Genomic DNA, 13,572 nt, shown 5'->3' with positions numbered 1-13,572 from the left:
TTTGCTTTTCTTTTGATATTCAGGGTGTTTTGCAATTCCATATAAATTTAGGATGGTTTTTTTCAGCTCTGTGAAAATGCTTTTGGGATTTTCATAGGGATTGAATCAGATATGTCGATTGCTTTGGGTAGTATAGATATTTTAACAGTATTTGTTCTTCCAATCCATGAGAATGGAATGTTATGCCATTTTGTTGCATCATCTTCAGATTTCTTTCATCAGTGTTTTCTAGTTTTCAGAGAACAGAACTTTCACCTCTTTGGTTAGGTTTATTCGTAGGTATCTTGGTTTGGTGCAACTGTAAATGAGATTTATTCCTTAATTTCTATTTCTGTTGCTAAATTATTGGTGTATAGAAATGCAACAGATTTCTGTTAATTGTATTGTGTGGCATTTACTGACTTTGTTTATCAGTTCTAGCAGGTTTTTGATGGAGTCTTTTGGATTTTCTACATATAGTGTAATGTCATCTGCAGTTAGTGAAAGTTTTACTTTTCCCTTACTGATTTGGCTTACTTTTATTTATTTTTGTTGTCTGACTGTTATGGCTAGGACTTTTTTTTAAGTATATTGTGAAATAATTGAGTCCTTTCCAAGTTTTTTTCAGGATTATATATATGTGACCTTCACTCAGAGTGAATGAGGCAGCATCTGTGATCTCACTTGTACTCTCCTCAGTCTTATTTAAAAACTTATTGGGAGATTACAGTGCAGGCTGAATGACAGGATCAAACCAATTCTTTGTTACTCTCTCTCTCTCTCTCTCTTTTTTTTTTTTAGCTATAGTTTCTCATAGATACTCAGATTTCTAGGATCCTTTCCTGAAAAATGGGGTTAATAATTGTGCTTATTTTAGAGTAGAAATCAGAGTTAATTGAAGAAGTATATGTAAAAAGCATGATAGACATAGAGGAATGATAATAAACTAGCTATTATTTCATATATTTTTTGGCCAAGCTTGTTTTATTTTGACATATGGCACCATCCTCCACAGAGATTCATTTAACTGAATTTATATAAAGTCAGCTAAATCTCGTTTTAGACTATTTTATGTAGTAAGGATAGATCATTTTATATGTGCTGTGTAGCTATCAAAAACTGTGCAAAATTGTAGAAAACTCATTGCAAGAAAATAGTGTTGATTTACCAAATGGAAAATGTATATTAAGCATCTGGCATGAAAACTCACTAAGATTAATGTTAAGAAAACTGTAGTGAAAATGAGATGCTTTTCTTGTCATGAGTCAGCGACCTTCACACAAGCCTTTGTGTTCTCTTCTCATCCAGGCTGTCAAAAAATGTCTGCTGATATTTTTAACTCTCCCTCTTCTATAAATGTCTAGATCCTTGTTTTTAAAGAGATTTTTAAAAACTTTTAAATGTTTATTTATTTTTGAGAGACAGAGACAGAGCATGAGCAGGGGAGGGTCAGAGAGAGAGGGAGACACAGAATCAGAAGTAAGCTCCAGGCTCTGAGCTGTCAGCACAGACCCCAACGGTGGGCTCAAACCCACAAACTGTTAGAACATGGCCTGAGCCAAAGTCAGACACTCAACCAACCGAGCCACCTAGGTGCCCCTAGATCCTTGTTTTTATTTCATGTCTTTATTTAGATATATTTTAATGATTTGGAATACTTTGAATTCCTTCTTCATTTCTGTAATATGCTAATTATGAATGGAATTTTTACTGAAGTAGAGTTACATGTGCATATATATGAGTACATATAAATTAACCTAACAAATTTTCACTTACCAGTTGTGTTGGTAAGACCCTAGATTGAAGAAAAACAAACATAATAATCATTTAAAATTCCAAGTAACTTTGTAAATTACTTAATTTTTTTTAATTTTTTTTTTAATGTTTATTTATTTTTGAGAGAGACAGAGACAGAATGTGAGTGGGTTGGGGCAGAGAGAGAGGGAGGCACAGAATCCGAAGCAGGCTCCAGGCTCCGAGCTGTCAGCACAGAGCCTGACGCGGGGCTCGAACTCACGAGCTGTGAGATCATGACCTGAGCCGAAATCCGACGCTCAACCGACTGAGCCACCCAGGCGCCCCATTTCAGTTTTTTTTTTTAAATGGCAGAACCATATTGTAGTTTTATCAGTTATCCTCATAGTGCACAATACCAAATACCATGTACATTAGTTACTTAGCAGAAATGTAATGAATGAATCCCTATTCTTCACACTATCACCTGCCTCCATCATAGCATAATTCCTAATATTCTCTTGCTTCCCATATTTTTTTTCTTTCTTCCAGCATAACATTTATGTTACTACCTAGATAACATTTTATTTTATTTTTTTTAAATATTTTTTTTCAATATATGAAGTTTATTGTCAAATTGGTTTCCATACAACACCCAGTGCTCATCCCAAAAGGTGCCCTCCTCAATACCCATCACCCACCCTTCCCTCCCTCCCACCCCCCATTAACCCTTTTAAGAGTCTCTTATGCTTTGGCTCTCTCCCACTCTAACCTCCTTTTTTTTTTCCTTCCCCTCCCCCATGGGTTTCTGTTAAGTTAACATTTTAAAACAGCATTTTGGCTCTACTACTCCTGTAATTAAAAATCTTTCAGGATTCAATAAAATTTATCAGCACGGAGTGATAATTTATGAAATATCCTAATCCATAATTCTTTACTAGTTACTTTCCCTCGGTAATTCTGACTTTCCATTCTCTCGGATCTCCTTTGATTTTATTCCTTCCTAGGCATTAAAGAGATGGAAAGTCTATTTTCCAATTGTTCACATACAAGAATTGGAATCAATCTTGATTCCTCTCCTTTCTTCACACCTGAAAAATCAATCCATCATAATATATTTTGGACACTACTTTCAATATCCGTTTACCATTAATATCCTTTCAGCTCTATTTGGAGTGACTTTCTGAGCAATGCTTACTTCATTTTGAATCCTTTCACAGAGTATACATTTGACTATTTTTGCTATAGATATTTTGTACGTCATTAGTTTTAGTTACTGCCTAGTATTCAAGTAAGCGGATCAATCAAAATATGGAACCAGATTCAACTTTTTGAATTTTATTGTATGAGCCGTTATTGTTCATGTAATCAAAATTTGCTTACCTCATCTATAATTTTCAGGTTCTATAAATATATATTACTAAAATAGGATATTGTTTCTAGGGTCAATAAAATTATTTATCATCACTCATTAGGTTTTAGTATTTATGAGCCATATGTTCAGAATTTTTACAAATATTAAATTTTCGAGTACTCATACCCTCTTTCAATAAGTACTATTATTAATGACAGTTTTAGATAAGAAAAAAACCCAGAAGTTAATAGTAATTAAGTGTTTCACACAAGGTTATTGGCTAATGTTAGTTTCCATAAGTTTTCTGAAATTAGTGTTACTTTGTCTGTCTACATAACTGCTATGAAGTAACTCAAAGCCCTTCTTTTGTAATTTTAACATTATTGTAAAATGTATTTTACTATTATTACCAAAATTATCAAATACAGATTTTACTGCATATACATGTATATGTACACACACACACACACACACACACACACATATATATGTAATTTTCAAATTTCCCTGCAAAGCCCTAAAATAATAAAAATTATTGCACCATACCCCAATAACAGTAAGTGAAATAAATAAACCTCAGGATTAAAATTTCAAAACCTCTGTTTCCTAGAATATTAGATTCTACCCCTCGTCCCAACAAAAACTATTCTTTTTAAACAATAAGGATGACATAAGTAACCTAGCCTTTAGGTATAGCCATAAAGGATAAAACAGCCAAAATTTCTGTGCTCTATTGCAGTTCATATCTGCCACATAATGTTAAAAAAGATATATATAGAATTACACATTCTCTATACACATCAAAAGATAATGTACACCATTGGTTTCCAAAGATTGAGGTTTATAATATAAAATATCAGTTTCTCTATAATTTTTAACAAGTGGTAACATTTCTTAATCTAGTTGAAGCCCAAATTCTCTGTTTTAGAAACAATTGATAATCTACATGTCCTTGTTAGACTGACTACTAGATAGTACCCTGTTGTTTATTTAAAATTTTTTATGTTTATGTTTGAGAGAGAGAGAGAGCGAGTGAGCAACCATGAGTGGGGGAGGGGCAGAAAGACAGGGAGACACAGAATCTGACACAGGCTCCAGGCTCTGAGCTGTCAGCACAGAGCCCTATGTGGGGCTCGAATTCGCAAGCTGTGAGATCATGACCTGAGCCAAAGTAGTGCACTTAACAGACTGAGCCATCCAGGCACCCCCTATTTACTTAGCTAATGGGAAAGTGGAATAAACTATGTAGCTTGGTCACTTAACTCCTCTTTCTTGCTCGGGAAATGATAAATTTTGAGGCCTGAATCATTGTTTAGGGTCCTCTTTCATTATTTTGAAATATACCATTAAATTGCACTGAGTGTTTTGAAAGTTTTCCAGAACACAATTAGTGATATTACAAACACTACTGATAATATACCATGATAAAAAAGAAAATAAAGGAAAGAAAGAAAGAAAGAAAGAAAGAAAGAAAGAAAGAAAGAAAGAAAAAAAGGTGACTTAAGAGCGTGAACAGTAAATAATATGTTCTTACCAGAAAAGCCATCCATCCATCTACTTTCTCATTTGTGTAAAGTGCTTGAATGCCACTATATTAATTAATTAATTAATTAATTAATTAATTAATTAATAAGATGCCATATAAGACTTCTTAGAGAATATGGGTCCGGGAGTTTTACTGAGAGCCTTGCGTAATGCAAGAAAGTTTTACCTTGAGACCAGAGATACCAATATAGGCAGCAGACACATATTAAACATGAACTAATTGTCAGACTATGAAGACAGAACCCGGTACCTGGAACTCACTGCCCAGTGATGGTGACTAATATGTAAACAAATTATGTAAACAGCAATAGGAATAAGAGGTCGGATGAAGCATTTTGAGAGTCTCAAGGCTAAGATAGGAAAGAATTGCTTAGAGCCGGGCTCCTTTATCCAGGATTCTATGCAAAGAGGCAAGGTCCAACTATTTCACTTCTCTTATATTCAACATGGTGATTGGTAAGAGAGACGTTAAATTTTAAAAATATGAAATTTAACTCTGATGTGTTTGATTTCACTCCTATCCCGGGATACATGGATCTCTGTCAACAAAACTAGAAAATAAAAAATAAAATATTCATCAAAGTTGTCCCTAAGCACTTATTAAATAAAGTGTTTGTATGTGACATCTGCCCACTGCCTTTTCAGCACACATTTTGCCTTTTCAGCACACATCTCTAGAAAAAGAAAAAAAAAAGAAAGAAAATAAATGGAATAAAATAAAATAGAATTGAATAAGAAACAAATATACAAAGAATGATACTTGTAGGTATTATCACAGTCTATTAATGTTAACTTCAATTTCTTTGAAGCCAGTTTAAAAACATGCTTTCCATGAATAGATTGAGGAAAATGTACCTTTTTAAAAAGGTTTTTTACTTTATTTAAGTATAATATATATTTAAAAAGCACACAAATATTGTTTGATTTCTAATACAATGTACACACGTGTGTAAATACCCAGAATTCCCCATCATATGCACTCAGTCTCTCATTCCCTAGTGTAACCGCTATTCTTGCTTTTAAACTACTAATCTTGGAAATCACATAGCAAATACCCTATGCCTACCTTCTTTTACTCTGCACTGTGTCTGTAAGATATATCCATTTCATAGCATGGTTTTTACTTTACTTGTGTTGTTACCTAGTGTTCCATTGAGCATATGACTTTTTCCGGAACACCGACGTCCGTATTCTCAGATCATTATGTGGATCAGTCATGTGGGCAAGAGAGGCCGTGTAGCCTAACAGTGAAGAACACAAAGTTCTGTAGGGAGAATTTCATCTGCCACTTTTGGTCTGTGCGCTCTTGGGCAAGTTAACTTTCTGTTGTTATTGTTGTTAAGATATTGTTTCTTCTTCAGAATGGGGATGGTAGTATTATCGCTGTTGGTTTGGGGGTATTTAAGTAACAATAAAACAAGTTTGTTCCATTTTGTTTTCCTGTACAAGTTCAAAACAGGCTACCAAATATAAGCAGAGATATCGGGGCAAAGATCAACTCCATTAACAGCCGTCTGTGGAAATTAGGTGATATATTCTGTTAAGTAGAACTTTATTACAAACTTAATACAGAACTTTAGGTGGAAAGTAGGCTATTAAGAACTGAATCATTTTCCTTCTTTTTTAAAAGATTTACTTTGATATTCTCTTAAATTAAAATACTAGATACAGTTCTCTAAAAAAAGCAGGTACAGAAGTTAAAAATATTTATAAACATGTCCTGTTATCTTAGTTTTCTTTTTTAATTTTATTATACCAGTGACATTGAATACTTTACCATCAGCTTTCTATCATTAAAAAGGATTGAAATACTGTGCCTAGTTATAATGTCCTCTCTTCCCACCATAGATCATGTCATCAAACCTTTTTTTTTAATCTTTATGGACCCTTAGTATATTCATATATGTGCACACACATAATATTCATTAATAAATATATTTCTTTTTTTTTAATTTTTTTTTCAACGTTTATTTATTTCTGGGACAGAGAGAGACAGAGCATGAACGGGGGAGGGGCAGAGAGAGAGGGAGACACAGAATCAGAAACAGGCTCCAGGCTCTGAGCCATCAGCCCAGAGCCTGATGCGGGGCTCGAACTCACGGACTGCGAGATCGTGACCTGGTTGAAGTCGGACGCTTAACTGACTGCGCCACCCAGGCGCCCCAATATTCATTAATAAATATATTTCTATCCATTGCATTTTTTCCCTTTAGTAAATTATCTGACTTGGAAAATCACGTTTGTGTTTCTTATTATGATTTTAAAACATTTACTATATTTTGAGGCACCTGGGGGCTCAGTCATTTGAGCGTTCCACTCTTGATTTCAGCTCAGGTCATGATCCCAGTGTTGTGGGATTGAGCCCTGTGTCGGGCTCTATACTGAGCGTGGAGCCTGCTTGGGAATCTCTCTCCCCCACACTGCCCTCTCCCCTGCTCACACTCTCTCTCTCTAAAATATGTATACATATATGTATGTATGTATGTTTATCTATATAAAACATTTACTATATTATATTATATTTATAATACATATAAAATATTTACTATAATTTAATTATGAAACCAAAAATATGTTTTGTAGGAAATTTGTAGACAATACTCAAAAAAAGAACAAAAAATAGTATGTACCATAATTTCCATTAGGAAAAAGAGAGATTGAAGAAGAGCTGAGGGAGTGAGAGGAGGAACAAGTAACAGGCGGAGAGAGAAATAGGGAAACAAAAAGGTGAAAATGTTTTAAGCAGAAATCTAAGATGGTCCCCAAGATTCCTGGGCTCAGGTATGCACACACCTCCCAGCTATGCAGTCAAACATCAACGAGCTTGTTCTGTGTTCTGTGAAGAGACTTTTCAAATATAATTAAACTTCTGTTAAGTTACTACACAGAACCAGAAAACAAATACTTTTCCTGTCCAGGTAGTCTTTTTTATATTAAACATTAAAAAAAAAAATCAAAGCATACTTAATTGAAAAGTTAAAACTCTTTTCAATCCAGATCTCTCTTCCCACACAACTATGATCCATAGACTATGTCTGTATGAAACAATGTACACATGTAGGTTATGATTTAAATAAAATATACTCTATAGAAAATATTTTACAGCTTGTTTGTTTTAACCTATTACTATCTCTGGAGATAACTACATAGCACAAATAGATATCACCCTTATTCTTTTTGGTATATGTGTATCAGATATCATTTGATATATTTTTGTGCCTTATGTAACCAGTTATTTATTGTGGACATTGTATCTGTTTCCAAATGTCCACTATTGTGAAAATAAACTGTCTTCTCTTACAAAAATTAAATGGTGATTGAGGTTAATTGTCTTGTTATGTAGAGTTACTGAATTTGAAATTTTTTACTGTAAAATTAAGTCATGCCTTTTCCATATTGTTTTTATTGATTGGTAATCAGTTTCTCGTCAGTGTATCAGTGATTAATATTTTAAGTATAATTTACGAAAAATAATTTGTCAGTAAGTATCCCATTTTATACTTGTGGAAATATTGATAAATTACTTTCCACAAAATATCCACAATTTAATTTTCTCCAACATTACATGAGGATGTGTTTACACATCTACATTAATGCCAGATACATGAATTACGTGTTTCTTGTTAGCTGTTCCCAGATGGTGATTTATTTTTATTGCCTTTCTGAATGACCCCTTTGTAAATCATTTTTATTTATTTTTAAAAATGTTTTAATGTTTATTTTTGAGAGAGAGAGAGAGAGACAGTGTGTGGGTGGGGGAAGGACAGAGAGAGGGGGAGACACAGAATCTGAAGCAGGCTCTGAACTGTCAGCACAGTGCCTGATGTAGGGCTTGAACTCAGGAACTGGGAGATGACCTGAGCCGGAGTTAGAAGCTTACCTGACTGAGCCACCCAGGCTCCCCTATTCATTTTTTTAAAGTTAGTGACATGGGTATAAGAAATTCCTGAATTTCATTAGCTGATTTGCTAATGTGTTGACATATTATGCATGAACTTTATTAGTTCTAGTACATTTCATTTGATTTTCTTAAATTTTCTAGGTATTTAGCATATCATTCTTAAATTATTACTTTCCAATATTTATAATTTAAATATTTTTTCCATCTTTTTACATTGAATATTAAATGCTAACACTAGCAGTAATAATAGACTTTTTCTTTAAAATTTTTAAGTGAGAAGACTGTTTGCTTACCATTGTGCAGTGCTTTCTGAGAGTTTCTGGTATATATAGTTGAAAAGGTTGAGGAATTTATGAATTTATTCATTTACTTATTTATATTTAACTTAAAATTTAGGGATTTTTTTGAATTTCTACAAGCATTTTAGAATTATTCCCATCTTCTCGTGATTTTAATCAAATTATAGAGTCAAATTATGTTTTTCATTTAATTATTATTTATATATTGGATTTAAGTAAGAACGTTTATTGATGTTGACTGGTTTTGGATGTGTTTATATGCCATTGATCATATTTATTCATTCACAGATGGCTTGATTACATATGCTAAAATGCATTTTAAAATTGTAATTAGTATTTATAAATGAAAATTCTCACCAATTCTTTTCCCCCTCCTCTCCCTCCTCCCCCTTCTCCCACTAGTCCCCCTCCTCCTCTTCCCCCTCCTCCTCACCCTCTCCTCCTCTCCTCCTCCTCTTCCCCTTCTTCTTCTTCTTCTTCTTCTTTTTTCTTCTTCTTCTTCTTCTTCTTCTTCTTCTTCTTCTTCTTCTTCTTCTTCAATTTTAGAATGTGTTGGAGTAGCTTCATGGAATAATGCTGGTTTCTTTTATTTTTGCATCTCCATGGATTAAACATTTTTTTAATAAAATTTATCTCAAAAATATCAGCACATGGTTAATTTTTTAAACTATGGATATTGGCCAAATTTTGCATTTGTTCTCTGCATATATTACCTACTAAATTGTAGATTAATTTTGAAAATTGTTATTCATCTCATAAAACATTTAATTCACTTGATTTTTCATGAGTTTTGCTATAAATTTCCGGATAACACTAGTTTTTATTTTTATTTTTATTTAAAAATGTTTAATGTTTATTTATTTTGAGAGATAGAGAGAGGGAGAAAGAAGGAAAGGGACAGAGAGAGAGAGAGAGACACAGAATCCGAAGCAGGTTCCAGGCCCTGACCAGGTTCCAGGCTCTCTCAGCACAGAGCCTGATGTGGAGCTCCAACCCACAAGCTGTGATATCATGACCCCAGACGAAGTCAGACGCCTAACTGACTGAACCACCCAGGCACCCCTAGTTCATATTTTTAAAATAGTCTTTTAGTTAGCTTCAATGTGGACTTAATGATGCTTGAACTAGAAGAGTTCTGAATTCATGGACATTATCTAGTTATCATGCCATTTTAACACAACAGCAAATCTAGGATGGAATAGTGATAATGTACTTTTGACATGTTTAGGTCTCCTTTGTTTCTAATGTTGTGCATAGAGATAGAAAAATGATTACCTAGTCCATGTGCTTTCCTAATATATATTGAGGAAACCTGGGAACAGATATGTAACATAATGAATATTTTGTAGTTGTGTCCTCTCTCCCCTTATCTTTTTTTTATAAATTATAGCTAGAAGAGATTTGAGGCACTGTGGTTAGGAAGTTATGTTTTTTAAATATACCTTTGTCTTAATTATTCAGATATTAAAATATACCAGTTTAATAAAGTAATTTGGTTTAACTTTAAATTTTGAGTTAAAATTTTATCAAATAATTGACGCTAGTAATTAACCTAACAGATTAGTGTTTAAAAAATATTTTACTTGGCGTGATACCCTCAACATCCACCCATGTAAGTCAAACTGAAAAAGACAAATACTACACGATTCCACTCATAAATGGAATCTAAAAAAAAATGAATAAACAAAAGTAGAATCATAAGTATAAATACAGAGAACAAACTGATGGTTTCCAGAAGGGAGAGGATGCAGGAATGGGCAAAATGGATGAAGAGCAGTGGGCCTCCAATTATGGAATGAATAAGTCATAGGAATAGAAGGCACAGCATAAGGAATATAGTCAATGACACTGGAATAGTGATGTAATGAGACAGATGGCAGCTACACTTGACGTGAATATAACATCATGTATAAATTTTTCAAATCACTAAGTTGTACACCTGCAACTAACATAGCATTATGTGTCAACTATACTCAAATAAATACAAAGATATAAAATAAAATAAAATAAAATAAAATAAAATAAAGTAAAATATAATAAAATAATAAAAAAATTATTCTGTTTGTACATTTGTCACTTCTAATGTTTCAGATAAGGCAGAGGACTTTTAGGTCCATTTAGTTAACACACAGTGTTCTATTATTATAAAATAAAAGGCAATGAATTAAAAAGGAGATTAAAGTGTGAACTTTTTCATAATCAGGGATCAAACCCCATATCCTTATTCCCAGAGCTTGATTCTACTATCTTCGCAGGTATACTATAAAATTATATTAATGCTTTTATTCCAGACCTCAAAAAATGTTACATAAGATTGACAGGTAGACATATTCAGGTTTTGTTATCACACATTTTTTAAGGCAGATAAGAAATTTAAATATGTTACCAATGGAATTAAAAAAAAATCTTTATGACGTTTTTACACAAGTGACATATAACTCAGATGTTTTCTATTTTTTGTTATTTTGTGAGTGCTTTCTAAATTCAGTGGCCCAGATGGCAGGAAGAGCTCTAAGAAATTATTCTGCTTTGCTGAGATGTATAAGGGTAGAACTCATGTCCTTCATTATTTGTATGTACAAGAGATATTTTCTTCCTTCCAATGCTTTCTGGTTACCTTTAACTTAAAATCATTGCCTCTTCCTTTGAAGAAAAGCATCCATCCTTGTCCTCAGGAAAAAAGTTGCACACTAACAGTTTATTTTTCTCTTCTAGTGAATGCTAGGCGAATACAATTTCTCCTTTACTTCTTTCTGAGTCATGAAGACACAGGCTTAAAATTTTCCTATCAATCCCTTGGAGGTTCTGTTTGACAAAGTCAGATGAAGAATTTACCTCCTCCCTCAGGCTTACAGGTTGTAGGATTCTCAGAGACTTCCACTGTAAAGCTTTTAACAAATTGTTGTGTTTTTTGAAAAAAAAAATCAAAAGGAAGCAACATAAAATGTTAGCAGCAAATCTGTCTCTATAAACATCATAATCTGTTGTGACAAGCTGCAGTCTGTTGTGTGCTAACATTTAACTGTTGTTCACCTCTGAATATCACAATGGCTCAGGATATTTGGTGAGTTCCCAAAAGTGTTTACATATATGATTGAATAAAATACAACTTCTAGAACCTTCAACATCTAGACTTGATGCACTCATGGCTTTAGGTATTTAGCATGTTTTTATTAAATTATGTTTACATGAAACTGTAAATTTGATTATTAATTGTATAAACATGCTTATTTTTTTAAACATGCTTATTTTAATACATTAATTGTTTTGTAAGGAATGTGTATTCAACAACATAATTTTTATAAAAATAATTTCAATTTAGTACTTGATTTAATTATTTTGTAAATTCTTTGAGGGTGACTATTTTTATGTATAAATCCTTATTAATTCAGAACAGTTGCAGAGTCTATGAGATCTATACATGAAATCATTCACTTAATACGTTCTTCTGCTTCTTTTTTCCTGTTTTTCTTCCTTCTCAGGCTTTCATGGAATATGTTTTATCATTCTGTTTTATCTCCTCTTGACCCAGAAGTTGTGTGTAAGTTTTTTTTGAGTGGTTGCCCTAGAGTTTAAAATATATTTTATGTTGGGGCACCTAGGTGGCTCAGTCGGATGAGCATCCGACTTTGGCTCAGGTCATGATCTCTTGGTTCGTGGGTTCGAGCCCCGCGTCGGGCTCTGTACTAACAGCTCAGAGCCTGGAGCCTGCTTCAGATTCTGTGTCTCCTTCTCTCTCTGCTCCTCCCCGACTCACGCTTTGTCTCACTCTGTTTCTCAAAAATAAATAAATGTAATATAAAAAAAATTTAATCTGTAAAAATATTTTTAAAAAATAAAATATATTTTATTTAAAAATAACATAAGTCAGGGCACCTGGGTGGCTTAGTCATTTAAGCATCCGACTTCAGCTCAGGTCATAATCTCACGGTTCATAAATTCGAGCCCCGCATCAGCCTCTGTGCTGACAGCTGGGAGCCTGGAGCCTGCTTCAGATTCTGTGTCTTCCTCTCTCTCTGCCCCTCACCCACTCAGGCTCTGTCTCTCTGTCTCTTAAAAATCAGTAAACATGGGGCGCCTGGGTGGCGCAGTCGGGTAAGCGTCCGACTTCAGCCAGGTCACGATCTCGCGGTCTGTGAGTTCGAGCCCCGCGTCAGGCTCCAGGCTGATGGCTCGGAGCCTGGAGCCTGTTTCCGATTCTGTGTCTCCCTCTCTCTCTGCCCCTCCCCCGTTCATGCTCTGTCTCTCTCTGTCCCAAAAATAAATAAACGTTGAAAAAAAAAATTTAAAAAAAAAGAAAAAAATCAGTAAACATCAAAAATATTTAAAAAATAATGTAAGTATGGTGAAATAACACCTTATGATTTAAGGTAAGTGTACTGTGGATACCTTATAACAATTATTCCCAATACATCTGTCTCACCTCTTATAATTGTACTGTTATTCTTGTCAGTTATCCACATCCCTTCATCCAAAAATTGTTACTGTTATTACTTTAAACAAACAATTATGTTGTAGATAAATTAAGATAAGGAAAATAGAAATTTTATTTTACCTTAATGTTTATTTTTTTCACTCCATTTCTTTCCTCTATGAAGATCCAAGCTTCTGATGTATATCATTTCCATCTACATGAATTGCTTCTTTTAACATTGCCATAGCCAGGTCTGTTGATAATGATTTTTTTTTTTTTTAGTTTTTATTTATTTGGGGAAAATCCCTGTATTTTTTGTTCACTTTTGAAGGGCAATTTTGCTGGA

The sequence above is a fragment of the Prionailurus bengalensis genome, chromosome B1 (genome assembly GCF_016509475.1).
Source record: "Prionailurus bengalensis isolate Pbe53 chromosome B1, Fcat_Pben_1.1_paternal_pri, whole genome shotgun sequence".
NCBI lineage: Eukaryota > Metazoa > Chordata > Mammalia > Carnivora > Felidae > Prionailurus > Prionailurus bengalensis.
The sequence above is the reverse complement of the archived record's forward strand: the minus strand, read 5'-3'. Positions refer to the sequence as shown.